Genomic DNA, 13,353 nt, shown 5'->3' with positions numbered 1-13,353 from the left:
TTGCTGGGAAAGTAAACACTGACATGCTAACACGGAACTGTCACTCCCTGCCATAGACAGCAAACAGAGCAGAGGTATGAAACGGTTATTTAACTAGTTAATAATGTAGATTTTTATGTGTAAATAACTAAACTATGTCTTGCTTTGTGACATGTCAGCTAATATTAAGCAAGCCAGGTGGCAAACATAGTTAATGCAAGCCAGATGTGGTAATGGTAGCTGACAGATTTTCTAGAGATATCCACTGATGTTGATATTATTCAACATTATCATTATTCTTTTGTGTTAGGAATGCCAAAAAGGAAGAGGCAGCAGAACACTGACTTCTTTTTCAAGTCATGTAAGTGGAGTTATGTGACAGGAGGGAAACAGAAAGCTAGCTTTCAATCCATGAATGCACTAATTCAATAGTAGCACATTAATATTATTGAATTAATGCCATGTAGGTGTTCATTTACGTAACTTAAAGCTATTTGTTGGAGCTTAAAACCTTCTTTTCAATGAAGAAAATCTCCTACATCAACTCATCCCTGTTACTGCTCTCATAAACTAGAAAAGAATGGAAACGAAGACAATGAAATGCAATAAAACTATTAAAATCTTAAATAATAAGAGGAATAAAATAATATAGAGTACAATGAAGGCTAGGATACAAGATTCGTTAAAACAGATTAGAACAACCAAATATATGTAAAATAATTAATAAAAAGCAGATAAAAGAACAACAAAAGAAAGGAATGTTTCCTTATCAAAATCAAGGCTGTAGAGCTTCGTTCTAAGTTTACACAAAATATTTCAATGCTTCCATGTTCAGGAATATTAACATTGAGTTCTTTATGTAGTATGTGTATGAGGTTGGGAAGCCCAGGATTCAGGACAAAGGAGAGCATGGAGAAGATGATCAAGAGAACAGGAGAGAAGTTGGAGAGATCAGAAAAGAAAAGGGAGAGAACACTAGAGAAAAGGGAGAGTGCACAAAAGAAGAAGTGGAGAACATGAGAGGAGAGGGAGAGAACACAAGAGAAGAGGGAGGGAACACAGTGTTCTTGCCAATTTCACTCACTCACACTTGTTTTTTAATAAAACATATAAATGAACTGCTTAATACCATGGTATGTGATTGCAAGTGTACATATAATATCTTGGGTTAAAGAGCGTTGTGCTACAATGTACATTTTGAATGCAATATTATTTGCATATCCCTACAAATTAAAAAATCGTAGATTCACCAGGGTCTCTATACATGAACACGAGCATTGAGAACATTGTTTGTGTACACAGAGTTTGCTAAAAAGAGCGTTTTTGAACAACTCACCTTAGCAGTAGCTTGTTCTGCTAGCCGACGTCATGGCAGCCGAGAAGTATCGATCTCCGAATGCGACGTAACCTGGAGGAGAGTTAAGGTGGACCACTACTGTCTTCCGGCAGCAACTATCCACGCGATATCTCACGTGACTTTTCCGGCTTTTGATTTTAGTGTTGTTTCTTATATGAGGCTCCTTTTTCAACTTCAAAACTTCAAGGTCAATATTGTTTTTTGCTAACGACAAAACAATGAATTAACCGTGCATTTATATGGAACTAAGCTTTAGGAGCGATCCACCTTAACTGTCCTCCAGGTTACCTCGCAATTGGAAATCGACACTTCTCACTGGCAGGACAGTGGCGAGCGGAGGAAACATCTGCTAATGTGAGTTGTCCAAAAACTCTCTTTTTAGTAAACTCTGTGTACAAACAATGTTTTCAATGCTCATGTTCATGTGTAGAGACCTTGGTGATACTACAAGCAAAGTTTCATGTTGTGTCGAGCACTCCCATTAAATTAATAAAATTATTTTGACCCGAAAACGAAAATACCGCTAAAAGTGCCTCTGTCGTAATTTTGCTTTTACACAAAGGTTTGACTCATATACATTCACAAAAAAAGCCTAGGTTGCATTTTGGCGAGAGTTTCACTTTAACTCGCATGCAAGTTGGTCAGCGGATATCCTAATCCTCTAAAAAGGTGGCGTGGGTCAAAATAGAAGCGCCCCCATTAGAATACTTAAATAATTTACTGACTATAGGTCCCGGTTTGTATAGGACGGCGTGTGGGTCCAGACTTGGACCATGGTCCTCCTGTCCGAAATCACAGCAAAAAATTACAAGCCGCCCCCTGATCGTGGTCTTCATATTTAATGCAAAGTAAGGCGTAATGCAATAAAGTGGTATCAATGCGTGGCATTGGTGAACTTGGTTATCGTGACAAAATGTGGCAGGTGTACTTATGTGATTAATAAAAAAAAACAGAGCTCATGTTAGAAGTTCATCTCATGCCTACTCTCCAGCCTCCACACACCTGGTCAATCAATGAGCATGAATGTTGGATTGTTGATATGCAAAAGACAAAAATTGTCAAATGGAGCTCCCCTGACTCTGTCGTCTCAAAGGTGTTAGAGGAAGCAGTATCAGACAGTCTGACAAGCACTTCATTTCCCCAGTGGAATTTATAGGCTTTTAAAAGATTTCAACTCAAGGAACAAAATTATTTCTGCCTCAGAGCAGCACTGCCTCCCAGAAATGTTTTCAAATGTCTCCTTTCTCCAATCTGATATCATCACTTTTTAGGCTTTACCTTATTTACTTTTCGTCCATTTTGAGTGTTTGTTACATGTCTGTGAGTCCCACAGCTGCCTGGTGACGCTGCTGATGTTAGGAACTCACTTTGTTTTGATGCACCTTGTATTTCACTGCCACAGAATTGAAGGTTACAGACTATTGTCTGGCCACAAAAGGCTGTATGTGTGTGTGCTTCCATGGTTGCCATCATATGTTTGTTAGTTGGGATAACCTTCAACCGCTGCCCAGCCAATTGGAACAGGCTCGACGTGCCGGCTGCCTCATTTCTGGCATTTTTTTTTTCTTTCACTTTTTTTTTTCCCCAAGTGTGTGTATTTTTTGTATGTGTGTGCAGGGGGGACTGTTAAAGATGCGATGCCAGCTTTAGTGGGGCAGGTTTTGGATGTTAACACAGGCTGGTACGGACACACACACACACACATAAACAAAGGTTTGGACGGCAACAGAAACACACTGCCTTTTATTCACACACTGGCGCATGGCTGCATTCAAGGTCATAAAACAGCCCTGCAGAGGGAGGTAAATAAATGATTACTGTAGCAGGAGCAGGAGATGAAGATGTTGGTTTCTTTATTGTTGTGCTAATGCAGGGAGGAAGTGTGTCAAGATATTCTCGGGATCTATCTGGCCATCGCAACCGCAGCAATGGTTAAAGATGACCTTTTAGACATGCATGGATGAGACACCCACACGTTGATACATGCAGCCCATATGTGGAAGAACAAACGCAGACGCACTGAAGTGAATGATGCACACACATTTCATAGTACGAGCAGCTACAGGTTTGTCACTGTACATGAACACATTTAATCAATTAGAATTCATTAGATTACACTGGGGAGTAATCCAAACATGGCTGTTTTTTGAGCATGCTGATGTCCATTCATTTAATACATTTGGGAGTTTATTAATATGTATACCAAACTGATGTTTAAAAACTGGTAAAAATCTAATTTAAAGATCAATAATAAAGATATTGGAGGTTAAATAGGGAGAATTGTGGTGCAAACAATCGGCAGCTCAACTTGATAATGATTGTTTTACCTAGAGACTGTGGTTAATAATTAGAAGTGGCTGAGAGGGTCATTTTTGGCTTTCTGATGCAAACTGAGAGAAACTGATGCAGATTACCCTACCTGATTCAGAGTCAGAAAGGTCCAAAATTCATGGCCACATTGTTACAGTGTGACTGCTGCTTAAACCCATATATATAAACGGGCCAGAATATGATGTTGAATGGCATTTAGGAAGTGTCATTTTTTGAGTAAAGTTTGGAAAAAGAAGCAGAGATCGATCGTCGGATTGCTCTTGTATTCCTTTTTTCCCATTTACATCATAGAAATAGTTAAGTTCTGTCCTCACATACTGCATCTGATGAGTTTTGTTTGCTTCCATTTGTTCGTGTTTTGAGCTTCAGAATTAGAGGCTTGCGATTATTTAAAGGGATATTCCGGTGTAAATTTAATCCATGGTCTAACACACCGTGAAACTGTGTTAGACTCCCTCTCGAGAGATAAAGTTTGCAGACCGCTAGCTAACGTAGTTTTAGCATCCTCAGAAACGACCGCACGACAACATTACACTGCAGTAAATGGGGCCAAATATAAAACCAAACTTCACCAACATTAGAAATAGGGTTCCAGCACATATTTCAAGTTATCAAACATTTGATATAGTTGCGGTATTTGTCGGAATAGATAAACAAAACTCACCACCCGAGAAGGCTTCCTTGTTGTGGGGAAGCCCTGTGAGTCGATTACCGAGTGCAGAAGAGTCCCGCAGTAATGATCATCATTGAGCTGCGGGACTCTATTGCACTCGGTAATCGACTCACAGGGCTTCCCTACAACAAGGAAGGCTTCTCGGGTGGTGAGATTTGTTTATATTTTCCCAAAAATCCGGCAATGACTGGAGAAATGTCATGTGCCAGCTTGCTTCAAGTCATCCACCATCATCCCTGTCCCCCAAAAAGCAAGGACCACAGGACTAAATGACTACAGACCTGTTGCCCTCACCTCTGTGGTCATGAAGTCTTTTGAGCGCCTTGTGCATTCCCACCTGAAAGCCATAATTGACCCACTCCTGGACCCCCTGCAGTTCGCCAACAAAGCCAAAAGGTCTGTAGATGATGCAGTTAACATGGCCCTGCACTTCACCCTCCAGCATCTGGACTCCCCAGGAACCTACGCCAGGATCCTCTTTGTGGACTTCAGCTCTGCATTTAACACCATCATCCCAGCTCTGCTACAGGACAAGCTCTCCCAGCTCACTGTGCCTGACTTCACCTGCAGGTGGATCACAGACTTCCTGTCTGAAAGGAAACAGCACGTGAAGCTGCTGCCACTGCCAAGGACAAGGGCAGACTACAGCGTATCATTTGTTCCGCTGAGAAGGCGATCGGCTGCAACCTGCCATCCCTCCAGGACCTGTACGTCTCTAGGACCCTGAGGCGTGCAGGCAAGATTGTGGCTGACCCCTCCCGCCCCGGCCACAAACTCTTTGAACCACTCCCCTCTGGCAGGAGGCTACGGTCCAGATTAATATTTGTAATTATTTGTACTTCCAACACTCAATGCCAATTCTCTTGAGGTGTTTTGGGGTATTTTACATCAGAACTATATGAAGTTTGTGGAAATCAAGCATGCTAAGTCACATCCATCTGCTCAGATGGAGATAAGAGCCTCCTGAACCTAGATATTTGGCTCCAGTTGTACTGAAGCCCTGCAATTGTACAAATAAACCTCCCCATTAACACATCACACTTCTCACACTTGGCTAATGTTGTTTGTAGTCCTGGTTAACGTTAAGTTGGAGCTGGACTGGCCTTTAAATGAACTCCTCTGAATTCCTAAGATGCATCCAACAACCCAGCAATCGTATTACTGAATTAGATCTGCAGATTGAATTAGTCCAATTTGGCCTTAATGGGCCCACTTAGACTCACATTCAATACCGCAGGCACCTGTAATTTGAGAGTGAGTTGTTGCAAATTACACACTCCAGACCCGGCTCGTATTATTTACCTCACATTGTTTAGGTATGGCTATGCATACACACTTGAACACGCACATCTGACTGCTGTGTGTGTGTGTGTGTGTATTTCAGAGTGTCGATGCTAATTTGGTGTTTCTGAGAGTGTGTGTGTTTGTTTATGTGTGTAATTATGTGCGCCTTCAGTCTTTTTGATTAATGTTGGCATGTGTGTGTGTATGTTTTGCGTGTGTGTGTTTTGTCAGCTCACGTTCAGGTGCACACGCAAGTACGAGTGTCTAAGGTGTGCGCGCGTGGCCTTTGGAAGTGTCAGATTAGAGGGGTGAGGGCCTCTACCAGGGGACACACAGAGGATGGAGCAGGGGGAGAACTGGGATGGTCCCATTAGTGCACTGCTGTTTCCCAGTACACCCCTCCTGTTCCACTTTAAACCTCCCTGTCATCCTTCTTTTTTCTGTCTCTGCCTCCTGACTGCCTCTCTGAAGCTTGAAGCTGCCCAACAGCACTTTTTTCTTTAGATCTATCTTATTTTTCCATCTTTTGAGATTTGTTTATCTCTAATCCATTTTCTCTCTTACTGCCTCTCTGTATATCATCATATTTGCCCTCCTCCTCCTCATCATCCTCCTCACAGCCTTCTGTGTGTTGCTACTCCTTCACCTCCCCTCTTATTTTCTTCTCTCAGTCTCTAACCCTCCCACTCGCTCTTTCTTGCAAAAAGGGAAAAAAAGTACAAAGCGAGCACGGTAGAATGGTTGCGCACCAAGAAGAAGGGGGGAGGAAGAATAATCGGCTGAGGTTTGAATGAGCTGCAGCCGTGGCAACGCCAGTGCCCAATCAGTGCTGTTGGACAGCCCATAATAAGCCTGTGCAGTCATCTCTCACTACCTACCTTTGGCCAATGAGTAGTAATTGCGAGCAGGCCTCGGCTAATTTGAATCAAACAGTCGCTCTCAGATGCAGGAGCCTTGGATCAGTTATGCATTCTCCCACATAATATTGTGGCATAGTGAAAAGGCAGAGAGAGTGAGACCATATCACTGCCCGGCCAATAGAAACTCCTCAGCTTGTATAGGAATCACATGCTGAAGTGAAATTGAAGCTTTTAGCCTCGAGCCACAACAAATCTGGAAATCTACTGAGCGTGCTGAAAGCTTAATGCCACAGAGAATTTTGGCTTGTAAGTGATTTTGGCAGCAAAGAGATGTTGTTTTTACAGATATGTGTTTGTAAAGAATGCGAGTGAGGGACAGTAAACAAAATATTTCTCAGTACTGTCCTTCAAAAGCTCAGAATAGAGAAATGGAGAAGTTGAGGAAAAGTGTTTGAAGTTTAGAGGATGGCCAGCCAACTGTAGATACATGATGCATTTACTTTAAGTCTTACTTTACTTAATGTATTCATTATCAAACTTAAAAACTCAAAAAAAGACCCATGCAGCAAAGGACCTAGGCCTGACTCAAACCCCGGGGCTGCTGTAGCGAGGGCAAAGCCTGTAAACATGGAACGCCCGCTCTATCAACTGACCTAAAGGGTGCCCCACCTTTTAAATAAGTCAGTTAGTTAGAAAATGAATATCTAATTTAATACATAAAGGACCTATTATGTTTTTTCATTTTTTTAACTTTCCTTCAGTTTTTATGTCGATTCCTTTGCATGTAAAATGTCTTGAAAGATAAAAAAAGAATAAATTGTAATTGTGCGCTTCCACCAGTATGATACTGTAACCCCATCATTCAATTAGCCAATCACCGCTACTAAAATGAATGAAAACAACAAAATATATACCCATAATCAAGTTTATTTTACCAACATCTCTATTTTTCATATTCAAATACATTTAATAATGCTTTTATTTAATGAACTTAACCCAGAAACAAAACATGTAAATTTGTGATATACAGTTAGTTCAGTACAATGACCTCTCAAAGGTCATTGACACTAAGTGCGTCAACAATAACAAAGTGCAACAATGAGAACAAAAAACAAACACGTTTGTAATGCAAATATATTTATTGAGCACAGAATGTATTTTTGTTTGCTCAAATTCAATTCAATTCAGGTGATTAAGATGTGAAGTGATGTCTGCAAGGAATGCCATGTCACAGAGAAAATTTGTATCCCTGAGTTTACTCCAGTAAGCAGTATACTCACATCGAATGCTTTCATACAAGAACGCTGGGATTTTAGTGCGCAGTGCAAAAAACCTCTCCAAGCACTTCCCCGGCTCATCCATCTGATCTCAGTGTGCATCTCTAAGTCTCCATAGGCGGTGCTCACTTCATCCAAAAAGGCTACAAACTTTCTTTGATTCAGAGACCTGTTGGCCCCTCGAATCAGATTGGTAACCTTAATAACCAAATCCATGATTTTAGATTTTAGCCTATGATAAAAGTTCTCAAAAATAATACCTACATTCATAACCATATTTTTTCATTTTTACTAGTTCCACAATGGCACCAGGTTGCTAATCACTGGACCGGATCTGAGGCTCCCTTCTGGGTGAGGTGGTTCTTGGGGCTGGCCGGCTACTACCAGCAGTTCATTCCCCGCTTTACGGACCTGAACAGCCCCATGACTGACCTCACCCGGAAGTGTTCCTCAGATCCGGTCCAGTGATTAGAAACCTGGTGCTAGCTTTGTCAATCACTCACCTGGCGCTGCTCTCCTGAGCCCTCTCCACCTCTCTCTCTCCTGCAGCCGCGCCTCGACCACGCTCACCTCCAAAAGTTGTAACACAGCAATTTCTCTACGGGGATCAATAAATGTTTCTGATGTATTAACAGTTAGCTAGCGTTAACATTACCCACCTGATGTATGATGCAGTGAAGTATCGGACAGTCAACGCTGCTCTGCCTGAGGAGTCCGGCAAATATCGGTGCATCTTCCCTGCATTGATAGCACGCTGTCTGTAACAACCTCAGAAAGTTTGTCAAAGCCGTCATGCTCACTTACTATGCTGTCAACGGCGTTGAAAACTCCTTGTGCACTTCAAATTAATTGTCAATGGCTCTGGTGAAAATAAGAAGCTGGCTAACATCCTTCACATCAGTACTCTCATCGAATGCCAAGGAGAAGTACTTGCAGTGAGGCAAGATTTGATTTAGCTTTCCTTCAACATGATTTTGAATACTGAAAATCCTTTGCGTCATGGTGCAACGGGACAGAGAAACTGTCTCAAAGTTGTTAGCCATGTTGTCATCTCTAAAAGCTTAAGCCATCTCTACTGCACATCGCTCCACTGTTTCCCCATCTGACAGGGACTTCTTTGCCTTAGCTAGCTCAAGGGAAACAGCATAAGATGCCTTGAGAGAGTACTCCTGTGTGGTCGTAGCTTTAGTAAAAAAGTTCTGCTGTTCTGCTGGATTTTTCCTCTAAAGGTCTGCGATAATGGCGGCTCGGGCCACGCCGGTGGACTTGCCGTATTTGTCTTTGTGCGTGGTGTTGTAGTGCAGTCTCAAGTTGAAATCCTTCATGGCTGATTTGGTTTCCAGGCACACTAAGCACATAGTCTTGCCTTTGAATTCGGTAAAAAGATAGGCTCTCTCCCATCTTGCCTGGAAGATGCTATTTTCTTGGTCCAATTTTCTTTTTTGTCCACTCCTGTTTCTCTTCGTCCAGTGTCGTCTCGGATAAGGTTTAGTAGGCAAGACCAGATGAGACCTCAGTTGCTTGGCAACGAGCCTGTTGCATTTTTAGTGAGCACCCTCTTATGATGGACAGTATCATTACAATTGGGATCTGGTAAATAATGGTCAAATAAATTTACAATGTAAAACCAACAATTTATTGATATTCGGAAACTGACTCTTGGCACGGGCCACCAGTTGCCCATCCCTGCTCTATATGTGGACTTTCTTTCTCTTTATACTACTTCACCTGACAGTTTTTTTACACCTAAAATGACGTGCAAAAACTTGAATGTGGACAGACTTAAATGACCTGGGATGATCGAGAAAATACATTCTGATAGCATATGTAATGGCCAATGTCTTTTTAGATTAAAAAGCAGGTGTAGGTGCTATAAATTACTGTGAAAGGATAAAAACACTACATCCACGGAGAAAAGCACACAGCCAGTATTCAGAAACAAGTGTCTTTAAACGAGCTTCTGTATAGTTGTAATGTCAAAACTATACAGTTACCACATTAAGCCACGCCACCAGCGTGGCTGTGGCAGAGCTGACACCATTGATAATATGGACTTGGTTTTTCAGGAGGGGGCATAAAGAGACTGGCACTAAAACAGTTTTCGGAAAGAGAGAGAACAGAGGTGCTTAGACAGTATGAATATTTGTTGAACACTGAAGCATGTAAGCATTTTCTAGAATGCACCCAAAATATTGGTATGAATCTGAAAATGAGCATAAAATGGAATTGTTCATATGCCATTCGTGACACCAAGCTGAGGCTCATTCCTGGTAGATTACTTTGTAATGTGAATGTTGTGATTCTACTTCTTATCTCAAGACTGTCAAAAATTAATACTGCTGTGCTAATATGGCGTTATATTTGTGTCAAAAGTCGCGCGAGCGAAAACACATCTGCACGCGCGCAGATCTCTCTCTCGCGTAAACTATTCCGTGTCACGCGTGCAGATTTCAGAGTAAAAAGCAACAACCACACGCACAACAAGGCTGTGCAGCTGCTTTGTGCGCGCTCTCTCTCTCCTCTGTGTTCGCTCGCGGTGGAGTTCTGCTTGCTCGAAGCAAAGACTTTTGACATTTTGGGGGCGAAGACCAAGGCTGACCCCGGCCCTCTTATGATTGGTCATTTTCCAGCCCCCCCACATGGGTGCCTTTTCAGTTTCCTGCTGATGACAGCTTCCGTCACAGACAGGAAGCTCAGTGGCAGATTAACAGGTGACTGACAAATCTGGACTCCCAGCAGCATTATAATGACAACTGTGTTCTAATTAGAAATCCATGGCAAATAAATTACATTTTGATTTGAATTCATTGCAAATAAATGGAATTCTATCACCATTTGTTAACTATTCTTATCAATATATATGCACTTGTGTTAATTGCTTTGAACTCTGAACTTTACTAAACCTGTACAGTCATTCTTTTTTAACTTTCAGACTTGAGGGAGGCAGACTAACAGGTGACTGACAATGATTTGCCAATTGACTGCACAATAAGTCTTGACTCACAACAGCATTATGATGATGATAATATGATGATGATATCAGATGTTGATAACTGTGTTCTAGTAGGAAATCCATGGCAAGAAAATTTTAATTTGGATTTGAATTCATTGCAAGTAAATGGAACTATTCTTACTTATCCTAAAGTTACTCATTGATGCATAATAAATCACACACTGTCTTGTTTTTCCCAATGCACTTAATACCACAATGAATTCCTTAAAAACAGTATCTAAAGAAGTCAAACAGATCAGCAGGTCAAGCGGTTTGTGTACTTTCTGGTATGCTGTCCTTGAATACAGTCTTCACCAGGTGTGCTGTGCTGCATGGGGATGCTCTGATCGCTCAGAGAAAGGCGTGCACATGTAGACAAGACAGAGACAGGAGAAAAGCATGGCTGGCTGAAGTCAGAAGGAGCAATTTACCCACCTACAAAGATTTTATTAACAAAAAATATTGGAGGTAATATTCAAACAATCCATTTGTACTTTTGCACACTTAAATACCACACCAATTGGAACTTTAAGATTTCTTTAATTAAAAATAGAACACAGAACAGGAAAAACAATGCAAAAAGCAAGGGAAGTTGCAATTTGCCACCCCTCCCAAGAAGCCTCTGATATCATTCACCACATCGAGGAACTGTTTAGGACAAAGACTGGTTCCTCCCTCATGGAGCTTCCAAACGCAGAGGGTGAAACTCTGGCACTCTCCAGCAGGTTTCCATCATGCTGTGGAGTAAAAGAAAAGATCATCAGGAGATTTATTAGGCTGAGGTTGCAGATTGAAGCAAGACAAATACAAAATGAGGAAAAAAACAAAACTTAAAAAGACGGCTATCTTGGAAGCATGAGCCAATCCAAGAAGGTAAAAAAGAACAGTGGCCTAGGTTCAACATCAAGCAACCCCAGAACAGCTGAAAGTGTGTCAGGATAAAGCCAGCATCACTGCCCCTCCACCAACTACCAGAAGGCTACAACCATTAACAAGAGACATGTAACATCTCGTCATCATCACTCCTGAGCTATAAGATCTTTGGTCCTTACTCTTCATGTCTCCTGATGTGCAGCATGCAGCATCAATGCTGTATGATAACTTAAATTATTAAATAACCATATATTCATTACAGTTACTAATATACATAGACTCATCACCTATGTCATTACGCGCACTTGTGCAATCTAAGATAATCCAGTTCAACTGCTCTGCCATACATTCTTACATTTATAAAACTTATACATTTCTATTTTTAGCTGACATTGTCAAAAAGGTGATCGTTCTGGTTGCTTTTTATTACAGGAGTCATAGTGGATGCTGCTGTGCTGCGCTGCATTATATTCACCAGTGGTCCTGATATTTTGCCCTACAATACTTGAAGGCAAAATATAAGCAACAATTGTTGAGATAATGCAGTCCAGCACAGCACCACCACCCACTATGACCTCAACAAATAACAAAGTAGAATGAACAGCTTTCTGATAATGTCAACAAAAACTGAACATGTATAAGATTTAAAAAAAAGTAGAATTTATGGCATAGCCTTTGTACTGCACTGTATGATGTTACACAGGTGTATAGAATAATATGACTAATAGCAATGGTTATGTGTAGTATTATTCCTTTAATTATATTGCAAGGTAATACCCATTTAGCAGGATTTATTGTGCCTGACCCACCTTACTATGTTTCCAGTCTCACTGTGGTCCACTCAGTACTCCTGGTCTGCAGCATCACTTATGCTCCACAACAAAGTGCTCCTACTGTAGGTCCCCAAATATACGCAAGATGATATCACCTGTTAGGGACATTTGTTTAGTATGACTGCTTGAAAAACATCACATTCATTATGTTTTCAGTCTCCCTATTGTCTACTCAGCACTCCTGGCCTGCATCATGCAAGATAAAGTTGTGAAGTGGCATCACTGCACCTATATTCGAATATCAAATAAAAACTGACAGCCCTAATATAGTTGGCTATTGTATAAGTGTATGGGCTGCAATATTTCACAAAATAGCTCTCTTTCTAGCTAGCAATATAAAAAAGTCAGTGCAATGCGTTGGTGAGAGACATTATGAGCTCGCAGTTCATAATCAGTGTAATCAGTGTATCCTCATATCATAAGCTTCATCCATCATTTTGCAGCCACAATGATATTAAATTGATGTTTAACTACAATCACACTGCCTGTACATTAACCTCGCTACTAGTATAAATTAACAGCATTGGATTAAGTTGTATTTAGAGAACAGAATTGACATTTATCAGCCTGTTGCATGTGTTGCTATCATTATACAGTGTGCTAGCCTAAACTTTTAGCCGTTAATATTCTCTAAATCTTCTAATCTAGACGGGAAGAATCTGCCAACATACTTAATTACTCATGTCAAACACGGAATAGTTTACGCGCAAGAGAGATCTGCGCGCGTGCAGATGTGTTTTCACTCGCGCGACTTTTGACACAAATATAACGACATATGCTAACCTTTGAGTTATAAACACCCCTGTCTCACAGAAGTATTTACTGTGTATTATTTCCGTACCGTATACACCTTAAATCTTCAAAAGACTGGCCTGTGTATCATTTTTGTCCTAT

At 41.1% G+C, this 13,353-nt stretch overlaps 1 long non-coding RNA gene across 1 annotated transcript; it reads right to left on the bottom strand.

Moving 5' to 3' along the window:
- Nucleotides 1-11,273: 11,273 nt before the first annotated feature.
- LOC115590229 (uncharacterized) lies at nucleotides 11,274-13,134 on the bottom strand. The gene is made up of 2 exons (XR_003985714.1): nucleotides 12,436-13,134; nucleotides 11,274-11,490 (listed from the first exon to the last, which is right to left on the bottom strand). It is a non-coding gene; the product is annotated as an uncharacterized LOC115590229 (long non-coding RNA).
- Between the last annotated feature and the right edge of the window lie 219 nt (nucleotides 13,135-13,353).

This window comes from Sparus aurata, chromosome 10, assembly GCF_900880675.1.
Source record: "Sparus aurata chromosome 10, fSpaAur1.1, whole genome shotgun sequence".
NCBI lineage: Eukaryota > Metazoa > Chordata > Actinopteri > Spariformes > Sparidae > Sparus > Sparus aurata.
Note: the sequence above shows the minus strand (reverse complement) of the source record. Positions and strands in the feature narration are given on the sequence as shown.